Here is a 12833-nt window from a genome sequence, read left to right as displayed (position 1 = left end):
ACATTCTTCCCTCTCCATTTCTGGCTGTGTCTATCCAATAGATAAAGATAATTAAAATAATAATAATAATAATAAAAGAAAAGGGAGTAAGTGAAACAGAGACATCGCAGCACTGCTCCACTGTTCCTGAAGTCTCCTGCATATAGGTGTTCCCATGGGGAATCTAGGACTTCAAATTTGGGTCATTGCATATGGTAAAGTGTGCATTGTACCAAGTGAGCCCTCTCCCAACTTATACACTATTTAACTCTACCTCAAAAAACAAAGTTTAATATATGAGTCTATTCCTAATAAATCACAACTTGTATTAAAGTCAATAGTATAAAACATAGCTTTATATGAATGAATATTCATTCAGAAACTCAGACAAAACGACCATAATAGTTCTAAAAGTTAGTTCTGTTTTATTTCTGTTTTATTTCTTTTATTTCTTAAGTAAAAGTATACCAGAAGAAAAGTGCAAGTCCATAAAGGAGAAGGGAAGTGACCATTTTATTTAAAAATTTTTGGCAACTCTCTTTCCTCAGTGTTTAGAATGACTCTTTATGTGAGCCAAAAAAAGCTATGAAAATAGTGTATGTTGCACAACTGAAAACAGTACAGACATCCTGAAAAATAATAAAAATGAAATACAATGCTATTTCAATCACAAAAGTTAAACAAGGATTTGCAATAATGTAACTTGGATGGATAGTTATAAACATATAATTCTAGGAACAAGTATAAAATGTTCTAATTAAAACATCCATTAAAACACATATGGACTTATGAGTCTCACTAAAATTTCACTATTAACATTTGAAGGGTCTTAAAGTTGCCAGTTCAGCTGTTTAAATAATAGGAATCCTTGTAATAGGATAATATTAAGTCATTGTATTAGAAAAGACTACATATTATACCTCTTTAATGTTAGTCTTTCTAGGATATGCCCTATATATTTTATTAATAACAGAGCCTTGGTTTGACTGTTATTTCAGCTACAGAAGTGCCATAGCTTCCTAGAACCCATATGGGCAGATTGGATTGAGAAAAACTACTTTAAATAATCTTAAACCTGGCTGACAGAATGTGTGCTTACGATGACATTTTTATCACTCAATCAGAATTCAATAAATGGTCATTTTCTCCACGGTGATAGAGTCCAAAAACTCTCTAGAAAAGGAAAGATAGGCTGTAATGAGTATATAGATTATTAACCTCAACTGTTCAGGACTCCTGAAAAATAGAGTCCTAGATTTATTTAGATCATCTCAAAATTAGTTCTACTTGGAAAGTCACTTCTCAAAACTATCTCAGAAGATATTGAAGTATAGCTAATGAATTATCCATGATAACTGAGTCACATTATCTATGGAGATACAGAGAAAAATAGATTCTGTATCTAACACAGGTATAAGGTGAATGTGGCTCATGTCCACTGTGTCCCTCTACTTTCCACTATGTCCCTCTACTTTCCACTATGTCCTTCTACTTTCCACTATGTCCCTCTACTTTCCACTATGTCCCTCTACTTTTTTTTCACATTTACTTAATTTTTAAAATAATTTTTATTTTAAAAAGGAAACACTGACAAAAACCACAGGATAAGAGGGGTACAATTCCCACCACCAGAACTCTGTATCCCATCCCCTGCCCTGATAGCTTTCCTATTCTTTATCCCACTGGGAGCATGGACTAAGAGACATTATGGGTTGCAGAAGGTGGAAGGCCTGGCTTCTGTAATTGCTTCCCCACTGAACATGGGAGTTGACAGGTCAATCTATACTCCCAGCCTGTCTCTCTCTTTCCCTGGTGGGGCAGGGCTCTGGGGAAGCAGGCTCCAGAACACACTGGTGGGGTCATCTGCCCAGGGAAGTCCGATAGATATCACAGTATCATCTGGAACCTGGTGGCTGAAAGAAGAGTTAACATATAAAGCCAAACAAATTATTGACTAATCATGAGCCTAAAGGCTGGGATAGTGCAGATGAAGATTTGGGGGGGTGGGGGGGTCTTCATTCTGTAGATAGCTAGTAGGCCTATTTTAGTTATATTCCAAAGGACCCATGACTATATTAGTGTTTTTTATTTTGTTGTTATTGTTGTTTGTTTGTTTGTTTCCCTGAGCCTGAAATCTGCTATGTAAGTGGAATCAAGTTATTTTCTGGGGAGATGATATTATGGCTGGAAAAAGGACCAGAAAACTGGCTCAGAGAAGAGAGTAGCTCCCAAATATGGGAAAGGTGTATAAATGTTGTTGACTACAAACCCCATTGATTTGATCTAATCTGGGGCCCATATTCAGCTTTGTTTCCTGAGTATTCAAGTTATTCAGTATCATTTCTTTGCTATGCTGAAACACTCTCACTGTTGTCCACTGTCCATGATGTCCATCCATTGCTTAAGGAGCAGCTTGAAAGATCCTCTTCTGTATAAACTATTAAAACTATTATAAACTATTAAAACTGTTAAAAGATCCTCTTCTGTATAAACTATTAAACTGTTAAAAAATTCCCTGGATTCTTCTTGTCTATTTACCTGAATGTCTTCTTTTTCCTTTTTTAATTTCCATTCCTTTCCTTTCTTTTCTTTCTTTTCCTACCTTTGCCTTTCCCTTTCTCCTACAATTAAATACCTACAATTACTATTGTACCCAGGAAAAAACCAAGAATCTGACTGAATCCTGCTCCCTACCTAGTTTTTATTATTATTTATTTACTTATTTATTGGATGGAGACAGCCAGAAATTGAGAGGGAAGAGGGTGATAGAGAGGGAGAGAAATACCTACAATTATTATTATATCTCCTACAATGTTATAATTTTGCTTTTAGGTGTTATACAGTTAAATTGCATGTCTCCTTGTGTCATCACTTAAAAACATAAAATGTTAGACAAAACAAAATATTGAGTCTATCCATAAGTTAAGCAGTGGTTTTTCAAAACATCTGCTCATTCATTACCTTACCCTTTGAATAAAAATGGTTTCACAGAAACGAGATCAAATTTTTGATTGCTAAAAACGTCCCAAGATAAAAAAGTATGTTAAGATACTATTTTTATAAACTGTCTCAGTAAAAATGTCCAGGAGTCTCCTAAGTACAGCAATTCAACTTTGACTGAGATCATGCTACAGAAAAGAAAAGCAAGCCAGAATCTAAAAGGTCCCTAGCAGCTACCCTTCTCCATTACCTAGCAGTTGTGAAAGCATGAGCGCCACCTTCAACCAGTTTTAAACCCTGACATTATACATGTAGATAATAATGGTGAAAATTCACACATGACAATCAATGTGAAAATTGTCAATACATTTCAAAGTGTTATTCAATATGACCATTACTAGAGCCTCAAAAAAAAAAAAAAACTGCCTTAATTTTTCACTCAGTAACTTTAAAAATGCAAACTACAGACATTTGAAATGTGTGTCTTTGGGTGGGGGTGACAGCATAATGGTTATGCAAACAGACTCTCATGCCTGAGGCTCCTAACTCCCAGGTTCAATCCCCCACACCACCACAAGCCAGAGCTGAGCAGTGCTCTGGTGTTTCTCTGTGTGTCTCTCTCTCTGCATCTCTCTCAAAAATAAAAAAATTAATAAAAAAAATTTAAAAAAAAGAAATGTGTGTCTTTAACAAAGTCACTATCACTTATATTCATATGTTTTATTCAATAGAATTAAGTTTCTTCCCTGTTGTTTTTACAGGTACTCTATTCAGGCACTTCTTCCGGTGTTAAAGAATCAAACTCTTATCTCTCTCATGAGCTATGCTAAATGCTTTATATTGGTCTTCAAGTAAAGGATGCTTTTTTCTGTAAAACTAGGGCATCCTGAAATGTGATTTAACCCTTTATCCAGCCAGTTAAATCAGTCACATGAGGAAGAGAGAGAGAGAGAGAGAGAGAGAATAGCGAAGCATCCTTTACTGTCATGACATCTCCCATGCAAAATTGGAGCTCACACCTGGGTTGCACTCATGGCCAGTCAGGTGACCTGCCATGTGATCACTCTCCAAACCCAAGAATGAAACTTTTTAAAACCATGATGGATATGACTTCAATATTTTTTCAGGCAGAGGGTAGATAGCATAATGGTTATGCAAACAGAGTCTCATGCCTGAGGCTCCAAAGTAGCAGGTTCAATCCCCCACACCACCATAAGCCAGAGCTGAACAGTGCTCTGGTTAAAAAATTTAAATATATATATATGTATATATATATAATTTTCAGAATAAGATTAATAAAAACTAAGATGGGGGTGGTGTCCCTCCCCCTGATCCCCACCTGTAGGGAATCCACTTCATAGCGGTGAAGTAGGTCTACAGTTGCCTCTCTTTTCTCTCTCCCTCTCCATCACCCCTTCCTCTCTATTTCTCTCTGTTCTATCCAATATCCTGGAGCCCCACCTCCCCGCCTTCCCACTAGGGAAAGAGAGAGACAGGCTGGGAGTATGCATTGACCTGTCAATACCCATGTTCAGCTGGGAAGCAAGTATAGAAGCCAGACTTCCACCTTCTGCACCCCATAATGATCCTGGGTCCATACTCCCAGTAGAATAAAGATAGGAAAGCTATCAAGGGAGGAGACTGGATACTGAGTTCTGGTGGTGGGAATTGTGTGGAGCTGTAATCCTCTTATCCTATGATCTTGTCAATATTTCCATTTTATAAATAAAAATTAAAAAATAAAATGAAAATGGGTTGAAGAGACTTTATATATTCAAGGAATGTGAAATCCAGCCACTTATAGAATCCTTGAATTCTGTCAGTGTAAAAATGGACTAGCTGATAGTTTGGCTAGCTGATAGTTGGTTGGAACATGCATATACCTCAGATGGTCAAAATCGGTCCAATCAATTGTAGTAGTGGTTCCAGAATTTCCATGATTTCTTTTTAAACTTAAAGCATGGCAGCATATAGACAAGGTGGGCTCATCTTGAAGTTTTATTTTGCCTTGAGTGATCATACCATTTTATTCTTTGGAGGTAATTACAGTGCTACTGACAGTGCTAACATCCTCTTAAACTTCATACCTTTGTATTTGTTCTACTTGTTATGAAAATTGGGGTTTCTTTTAAACAAAAACTAGATATTTCATTTTGAAGCAACAAGATTGGAATAAGATGAAAAAATAGCCAAGTCTAAAAAAAAAATCAGTGGATTTTTTTAAATTTTTTATTTAAGAAAGGATTAGTGAACAAAAACATAAGGTAGGAGGGGTACAACTCCACACAATTCCCAACACCCAATCTCCATAACCCACCCCCTCCCATGGTAGCTTTCCCATTCTCTAGCCCTCTGGGGGCATGGACCCAGGGTCGTTGAGGGTTGCAAAAGGTAGAAGGTCTGGCTTCTGTAATTGCTTCCCCGCTGAACATGGGCGTTGACTGGTCGGTCCATACCCCCAGTCTGCCTCTCTCTTTCCCTAGTAAGGTGTGTCTCTGGGGAAGCTGAGCTCCAGGACACATTGGTGGGGTCTTCAATCCAGGGAAGCCTAGCCAGCATCCTGGTGGCATCTGGAACCTGGTGATTGAAAAGAGAGTTAACATATGAAGCCAAACAATTTGTTGAGCAATCATGGATCCCAAGCTTGGAATAGTGGAGAGGAAGTGTTAGGGAGGTACTCACTGCAAACTCTAGTGTACTTCTGCTTTCAGGTATATATTTTGCAGTAGTTTATGGATACGTGTGCACATAAGCTCTCTCTCACAGAAACTGGTGTATATCTAGGTTATGGGACTTTGTTGGAAAGTGAACCACCTGAGATGAAATTAGAGTGTACTATAAAAGGAAAGGTCTCACCCGAGTAATGAAGCTGAAGGGTTGTCATTCCATACGTGAAGTCTCTGGACACAGCCTGAGGTGAAGCATGTTGAGGTGGCAATCGTTGCTTTGGTTAGGTTGTGATCGGCGGATGCAATATTATTTGGTTTGGAGGTGTGTACTCCTATGTTCATAGCAGCACAATTCATAATAGCTAAAACCTGGAAGCAACCCAGGTGCCCAACAACAGATGAGTGGCTGAGAAAGCTGTGGTATATATACACAATGGAATACTATGCAGCTATCAAGAACAATGAATCCACCTTCTCTGACCCATCTTGGACAGAGCTAGAAGGAATTATGTTAAGTGAACTAAGTCAGAAAGATAAAGATGAGTATGGGATGATCCCACTCATCAACAGAAGCTGACTTAGAAGATCTGAAAGGGAAACTAAAAGCAGGACCTGATCAAATTGTAAGTAGGACACCAAAGTAAAAACCCAGTGGTGAGGGGTAGACATGTAGCTTCCTGGGCCAGTGGGGGGTGGGAGTGGGCGGGAGGGATGGGTCACAGTCCTTTGGTGGTGGGAATGGTGTTTATGTACACTCCTAGCAAAATGTAGACATATAAATCAGTAGTTAATTAATATGAGAGGGGGAAATCAATTGTATGTCTCAAAGTTTCTCAAAAGACAAACTGAATCTTTTTAATATATAGGCTATGTATTTGATATGCGGACTCTCTCAAAAGCCTAGACCAAGTAGATTAGAAGCATCCAATAGCACAGCTATATACAAGATACTGGGTACTGTACAGCAAACCATAACAAAGGGACTTTTCAAAGTTAACCCAATTAACAAATAATGTGATGATAATATTAACTATCGATTGTCTTTTTGAACCCTAAGACAGCAGGAACCTCACATCTTCACTATAGACCCCTACTTCCCCCAGTCCTGGAACCCTTGGATAGGGCCCACTTTCCCATATGCATCTCCCAATCCAAACCAAATAATAGTGGATTTTTTAATGCTGGCATTGAGCCCCAATGATAACCCTGGGGCAAAATAAATAAATAAATAAATATAAAATAAAATAAAAACTGATCTGGTAAACTGGTTTACTTTAAGGTTACATTACATGATATTCTAATGTATAAGCTTATCAGATGTATGTATATATACATATATATGCAATTTATGTAGATATATAGGTATGTATTAAATATATTCAAATATATGTATTTACATAATGAAACATAATATTTGTTGAGCATTTACTATGCAAAAGACTCTTTTCTAAACATTTTTTGTCATCCTTAACTTTTTTTTAAATATTTTTTATTTTATTTATTTATTCCCTTTTGTTGCCCTTGTTGTTTTATTGTTGTAGTTATTATTGTTGTTGTCGTCATTGTTGGATAGGACAGAGAGAAACGGAGAGAGGAGGGGAAGACAGAGAGGGGGAGAGAAAGATAGCCACCTGCAGACCTGCTTTACCGCCTGTGAAGCGACTCCCCTGCAGGTTGGGAGCTAGGGTTCGAACCGGGATCCTTATGCCGGTCCTTGTGCTTTGCGCCACCTGTGCTTAACCCGCTGTGCTACAGCCCGACTCCCCATCCTTAATTTTTTAACAAGGGTGAATTTTAATGTACTCAGTTGGAAAACTAAAGTTAGATAGATTAAAGAATTCAGTTAAGTAACTTGTTACCATTCAATGGTATTGCAAGATTCAAACACAGTTTTAATATATAATAAATATTAGCTATTACTATTAATACCTGAAGTTATTAATATTAACACTTTATGTTAATAATTAATTTTATTAATAGTAGTCTCTCCTTGGATCTTTTCATCTCATAACATTAGATCTCAAAGAAAATGGGATAATCATTTTACTTTCTGACATAATCATGGAACTATTTTCTAACCTTCCATATACAAATGATTGTAATTAATTTTCCTGAGCTCTAGACCTCTATATCATGTCACTTCTTTTAGAAAGGAGACCCCAAATCTCCATCTCCAATATTCTAGCCTTTAGGTTCATGATTAGTTAACAGTTTTTTTATGCTTTATATCTTAACTCTTTTTCAGCCACCAGGTTCCAGATGCTAACATGATAACAACTAGACTTCCCTGGGCAGATGACCCCACTAATGTGTCCTGGTGCCCCACCTCCCGAGAGCCCCACCTCACTAGGGAAAGAGAGAGACAGACTGGGAGTATGGATTGACCTGTCAACTTCCATGTTCAGCGGGGAAGCAATTACAGAAGCCAGACCTTTCACATTCTGCATTCCATAATGATCCTGGGTCCAATGCTCCCAGTGGGATAAAGAATAGGAAAGCTATCAGGGGAGGAGTTTGGATACTGAGTTCTGGAGGTGGGAACTGTGTGAAATTATACCACTCTTATCCTATGGTCTTATCAATGTTTTCATTTTCCAGAAAAAAAAATCGTAAGAAAAATCTTCATAGCTTTCCCATAGGTCATAGAACTTGGTCAACTTTTCTATAAAGCTAGAGTGAGTAGTTTCTCTACGTTTATTTCTTAGGTATGTCAAAGGTCTTTTTATTCTGTTCTCGCTCCTTTGCACTCATTCTCCCCACCACTTTGCCAGATCATACTGATCTCCAGATTCAAAGTAAATATAATTTCTAGTCTTTATTCACTTTAAAAGAGTTAAGAGAATTTATGCTTTGGGATTAGTTAAATTCACTAGGTAAAGCAACTTGTGAAGTATCTCACCAATCTGTGTAACGCTAAAAGGGCACTAATAAATCTAGTGTTTATATCCATTCACTTTCTTGACCACAGATAGAAAATTTCACGAGTTTAAAAACATGTCTTAGATTATTATTTTCATAGTTTGATATCATTTTTGATAATTCTGCAAACTGCATCTATCACTTTCCAGACATTTTCTTATTTTCCCAATATTTTCTCATCAAACTCAAAATTTCTAACAGTTAGCCCCTTAGTCTTTTCCCCCAACCCTAGACAATATCTCTCTCTCTAAGCAGTGATAGCCTAGATCTCGACACTCATTTAACCAGAGATTCAGTCTACACTCCCTCTTTCTTATTCCCTATAGTTTTCAAATTGTGTAAATTTGATTTCTCAGGTTGTTTGCTTTTCTCTATATGCAAAACTGAATACGAAATATATCCAAAAACACTTTGAGAACTTGATGTCAAGTCTTGCTACACACTTTAGATTGCCTACTATCCTACTATACCTTCCATTTACTTCATGGGACTTCCTCCTCCTCCTCCTCCTCCTCCTCCTCCTCTTCTTCCTCCTCCTCCTCTTCTTCTTCCTCCTCCTCCTCTTCTTCTTCCTCCTTCTCCTCTTCCTCCTTCCTCTCCTCCTCCCTCTCCTCCTCCTCCTCTTCTTCTTCTTCCTCCTCCTCTTCTTCCTCCTCCTCCTCTGCCTCCTCCTCCTCTTCTTCTTCCTCCTCCTCCTCTTCCTCCTTCCTCTCCTCCTCCTCCTCCTCCCCTTCTTCCTCCTCCTCCTCTTCTTCTTCCTCCTCCTTCTCTTCCTCCTTCCTCTCCTCCTCCCTCTCCTCCTCCTCCTCCTTCTTGAATTATGTTTCCTCTTTGGAGAACATAGCTTCCTTATTTATTTTTGCCAATTGCCTTTACATTATTTTTACTCTTTCTTAACCCTTACTCTACTGTCTAGAGTTGGATAGTCATTTTTTCACTTTATTTTTATTTCACTTTGAGACAAAATACAAACACTACAGGCTGTGGTTTGTTTTGATTTCATAATAGAACATTTGTAATAAAAACCCTTCGAATGATATCACCAAGTCTTTAGAAACTCAGTTCCCCAAGGCTGTTATTTATTTATTTTTGGCAGTGTTGAATTGTTGGTTTTTAAGATAAAAGGTTTAAAGTCTTCAACAATGACATGGCAGTACTTTCTGTTTGTTCACAAGTGCAAAGACACATTCAAAACCAGAGCAGTGTTTTTCTGCACTAAAAGAACCTCAAGGGGTCTCCATTGGAGTGAGCTATGGCTGGTAAGAGATACCAGACCTGACCTTCCATCTTGCTTTTTTTTTTTTAAGAAATAATTTGCTTACTTTAAGGAATTAGTTTCCTCTTCTTTCCCATACTACTGCTTTCAAGGTGATAAAAGACTGAGCTAGACAAAGAGAGACAGGAAGCATAATGATTCTGTTCTGTTTGCATGTTTTTCTTTTCTTGTCCTATATACTTTTAAACTAAAAAATTGAAGTTCTTATATAAAAACATTAAGTAGATGTTTATTTTCACTTAACCTCTATGTCTTTTCAATGCTTTTAAGCATTGTGTGTTGTTTTCGCCGGGCTGGCTTCACGGGCGGGTAACAGATGACCAGGGACTCATGGTTGAGCTGTAGGCAGTATCTCTTTATTCGTGCAGGACACAGCGCAATCTATACCAAGCTAAACTAAACTAAAAACTACAAACAATCTTGTCCTTATAAATATACTAGCCCAGTAGGGTGGGAACAGGATGTGATGCAGAGAGGGTGGAGAGAAAAGTGACTGGTGAAAATCAGGGTATGACAAGGAGAGGGGGCAGAGCAGGCAAGAATTCTACCACTGAACCACCAATGCCCTGGAGGGAGGGTGGTGCTTGTTAACAGCGGTTATGTAAATAGAATGAAGTGGTTATGTAAATAGAATAGTGTTAAGCAGGGGTGATTAAACTAATGAAATAGAAGGGGTTTTTAGAAGCATACCAATAATTGTGGACAAAGTTATTCTTAATGCTGATATTTTGCAACCTAGAAGGTGGCTTGTTAGATAAAGCATTGGACTCTCAAGCATGAAGTTCTATGTTTGACTTCTGGCATTGCATGTGCTAGAGTTATGTTCTGGTTGTCTCTCTTTGCCCTCACCAATCAATAAGTACACCGAAGAAGAATATGTATTTTACTTTTCCTATATGAGATATTTAAAAATGTTGAATTTATATTAAATGTAATGACATTAAAAATTCACATATATTAAAAATAAACATTTATTTTGATTTTTGGAAATATACATGTTTTGTTAAATATCTACTTATATGTATAATTTATAAAATACTACTAATAATATAGGAATTAAATGGCAAGATAACACACTAGCATTACTGATTTTTTAACCATTTGTATTATCTTTATTTATTTATTGGATAAAGTTAGAAATGGGGAAGGAAAGGGGAGATAGAGAGGAAGAGAGACAGGGAGACACCTGCAGCCCTGCTTCACCACTCACAAATCTTTCTCCCTGACAGTGAGAACCCAGAGCTCAAACCCAGGACCTTGCACATTGTAAGGTGTGTGGTAATCCAGGTGTGCCACCACCCAGCCCTGCAATATTGCTTTTTTGGTTTAACTTGATTAAATTCCTTTTTTATCATCACATTTAAATTTGTTTTAAATATTTATTTAGTTCTTTTGGATAGACATAAATTGATAGGGGAAGATTAAGAGGGAGAGATACAGAAAGACAGCTACTGCACTGTTTCACCACTTTTGAAGCTTACCCCCTGCAGGTGTGGACGGGGGCTTGATCTGAGGTCCCTTCACATTACAATGCTTGCGCTAAACCAAGTGACCACCAGCTGGCCCCTTTTGGCATCACATTTTTAAAATTATATTTATTTATTAGATAGAGATGGAGAGAAATGAAGAGGAAAGGGAAAGGTAGGGAGGGAGAGAGATTAAGAGACACCTGTAACACTCCTTCACTATTTTTCCAACACAGATATTATGGAGAACAATATGGAGAATCTGGTAAACAAATATAAATGGGAATTCTTTATGGACTAACGATTCCACACCTAACCATTTATCCAAAAGATATAGTAACACTGATCCAAAAGGATATATGCACTCCGGTGTTCATAGCAGCTATATACACAATAGCAAAAACTTGGAAACAACAAAAATACACTTTGACAGACGACTAGATTAAACTTTATGGGACATATACCCAATGGAATATTACTCAGCAATAAAAAGATCATATTGTCTTATTTGGGGTAAATTGGATGGAATGGAGAAGACTATGTTTAGTTAAGTAAATAAGGAGGTAAAGGACAATGACAGAAAGTTTTCACTCATATCTGGAATACAGAACACTGAATATATAAATGTGAAAAAAATGTCGCCCTATATTTAAGATAGTAGGAAAACTATAAAGGTTATCTAAGGGGGTGGGGATTGGAACTCTAATCTCTGGTGACAGGAATAGTGAGGAAAGGAGATACAGTGATATTATCCACAATATTCTTCAATATTAATTGTCTTTTAGCATTGATTTTTAAAACATAAAAACCTTAAGTAAATGTTACACTTGAAATATTGCAATTTTTTTCTTGTATGAAAATGTTTCTTTTCTCATGTGATATTTTTCATATTTTTAGTGAGGCTGTATTTCTTAAAACTGTTTTCTTGATAGATTCAACTTTTTAGTAGGAAGTCCCCAAGTGAGATGCAACACTCAACCACTTAGATGTCTATGTCACATTCCCAGTGTTCCTCACTGACATCACCCCTGCACAATGTGATGTTTATTCAACCTGTTTCATTGAAGATAGCTAGGGCAGAATTTCAACTTTCTTTTGACTTTCTGTAGACTTCTGCTGCTAACAAGAGGAGAGCATGTAAAGGACTCAAACAAAGACTTGTTTGTTTTAGGTTGGAGGCAGAAGAACAAATCTTCATAAGGTAGCACAGCTATCAGGAAGAGGGAGTGAAATAAGCAGAATGACTACCAACCCTGCCTCCCCCACCTCCTTGCATGTTCTTGAATATATGTGTAGCAACTCATAAATCTGCAAGCTGTGCTCTACATGGGGGAGCTGTGTGCAGAAACAGGTGTTTGACTAAGCCTGCTTCAAACCATTTCCAATAGGTTCATGAGTACCTTGTGGTTATAGATGTTCAGTTGTCACTGGGTCTAAGAGATACCAGAGCTGGGAAAAGTGTGAATAACTTACTAGTATGTACTTAAACTACCTTTTATTATTTTGCTTCCATATGGAATGAAGGTTTATCTTCCCATTAACATTGAGAAGAGAAATGTGAATTCTAGTCTGATCAGTCATTCC

Source organism: Erinaceus europaeus, chromosome 11 (assembly GCF_950295315.1).
Source record: "Erinaceus europaeus chromosome 11, mEriEur2.1, whole genome shotgun sequence".
NCBI classification, from domain to species: domain Eukaryota; kingdom Metazoa; phylum Chordata; class Mammalia; order Eulipotyphla; family Erinaceidae; genus Erinaceus; species Erinaceus europaeus.
The sequence above is the reverse complement of the archived record's forward strand: the minus strand, read 5'-3'. Positions refer to the sequence as shown.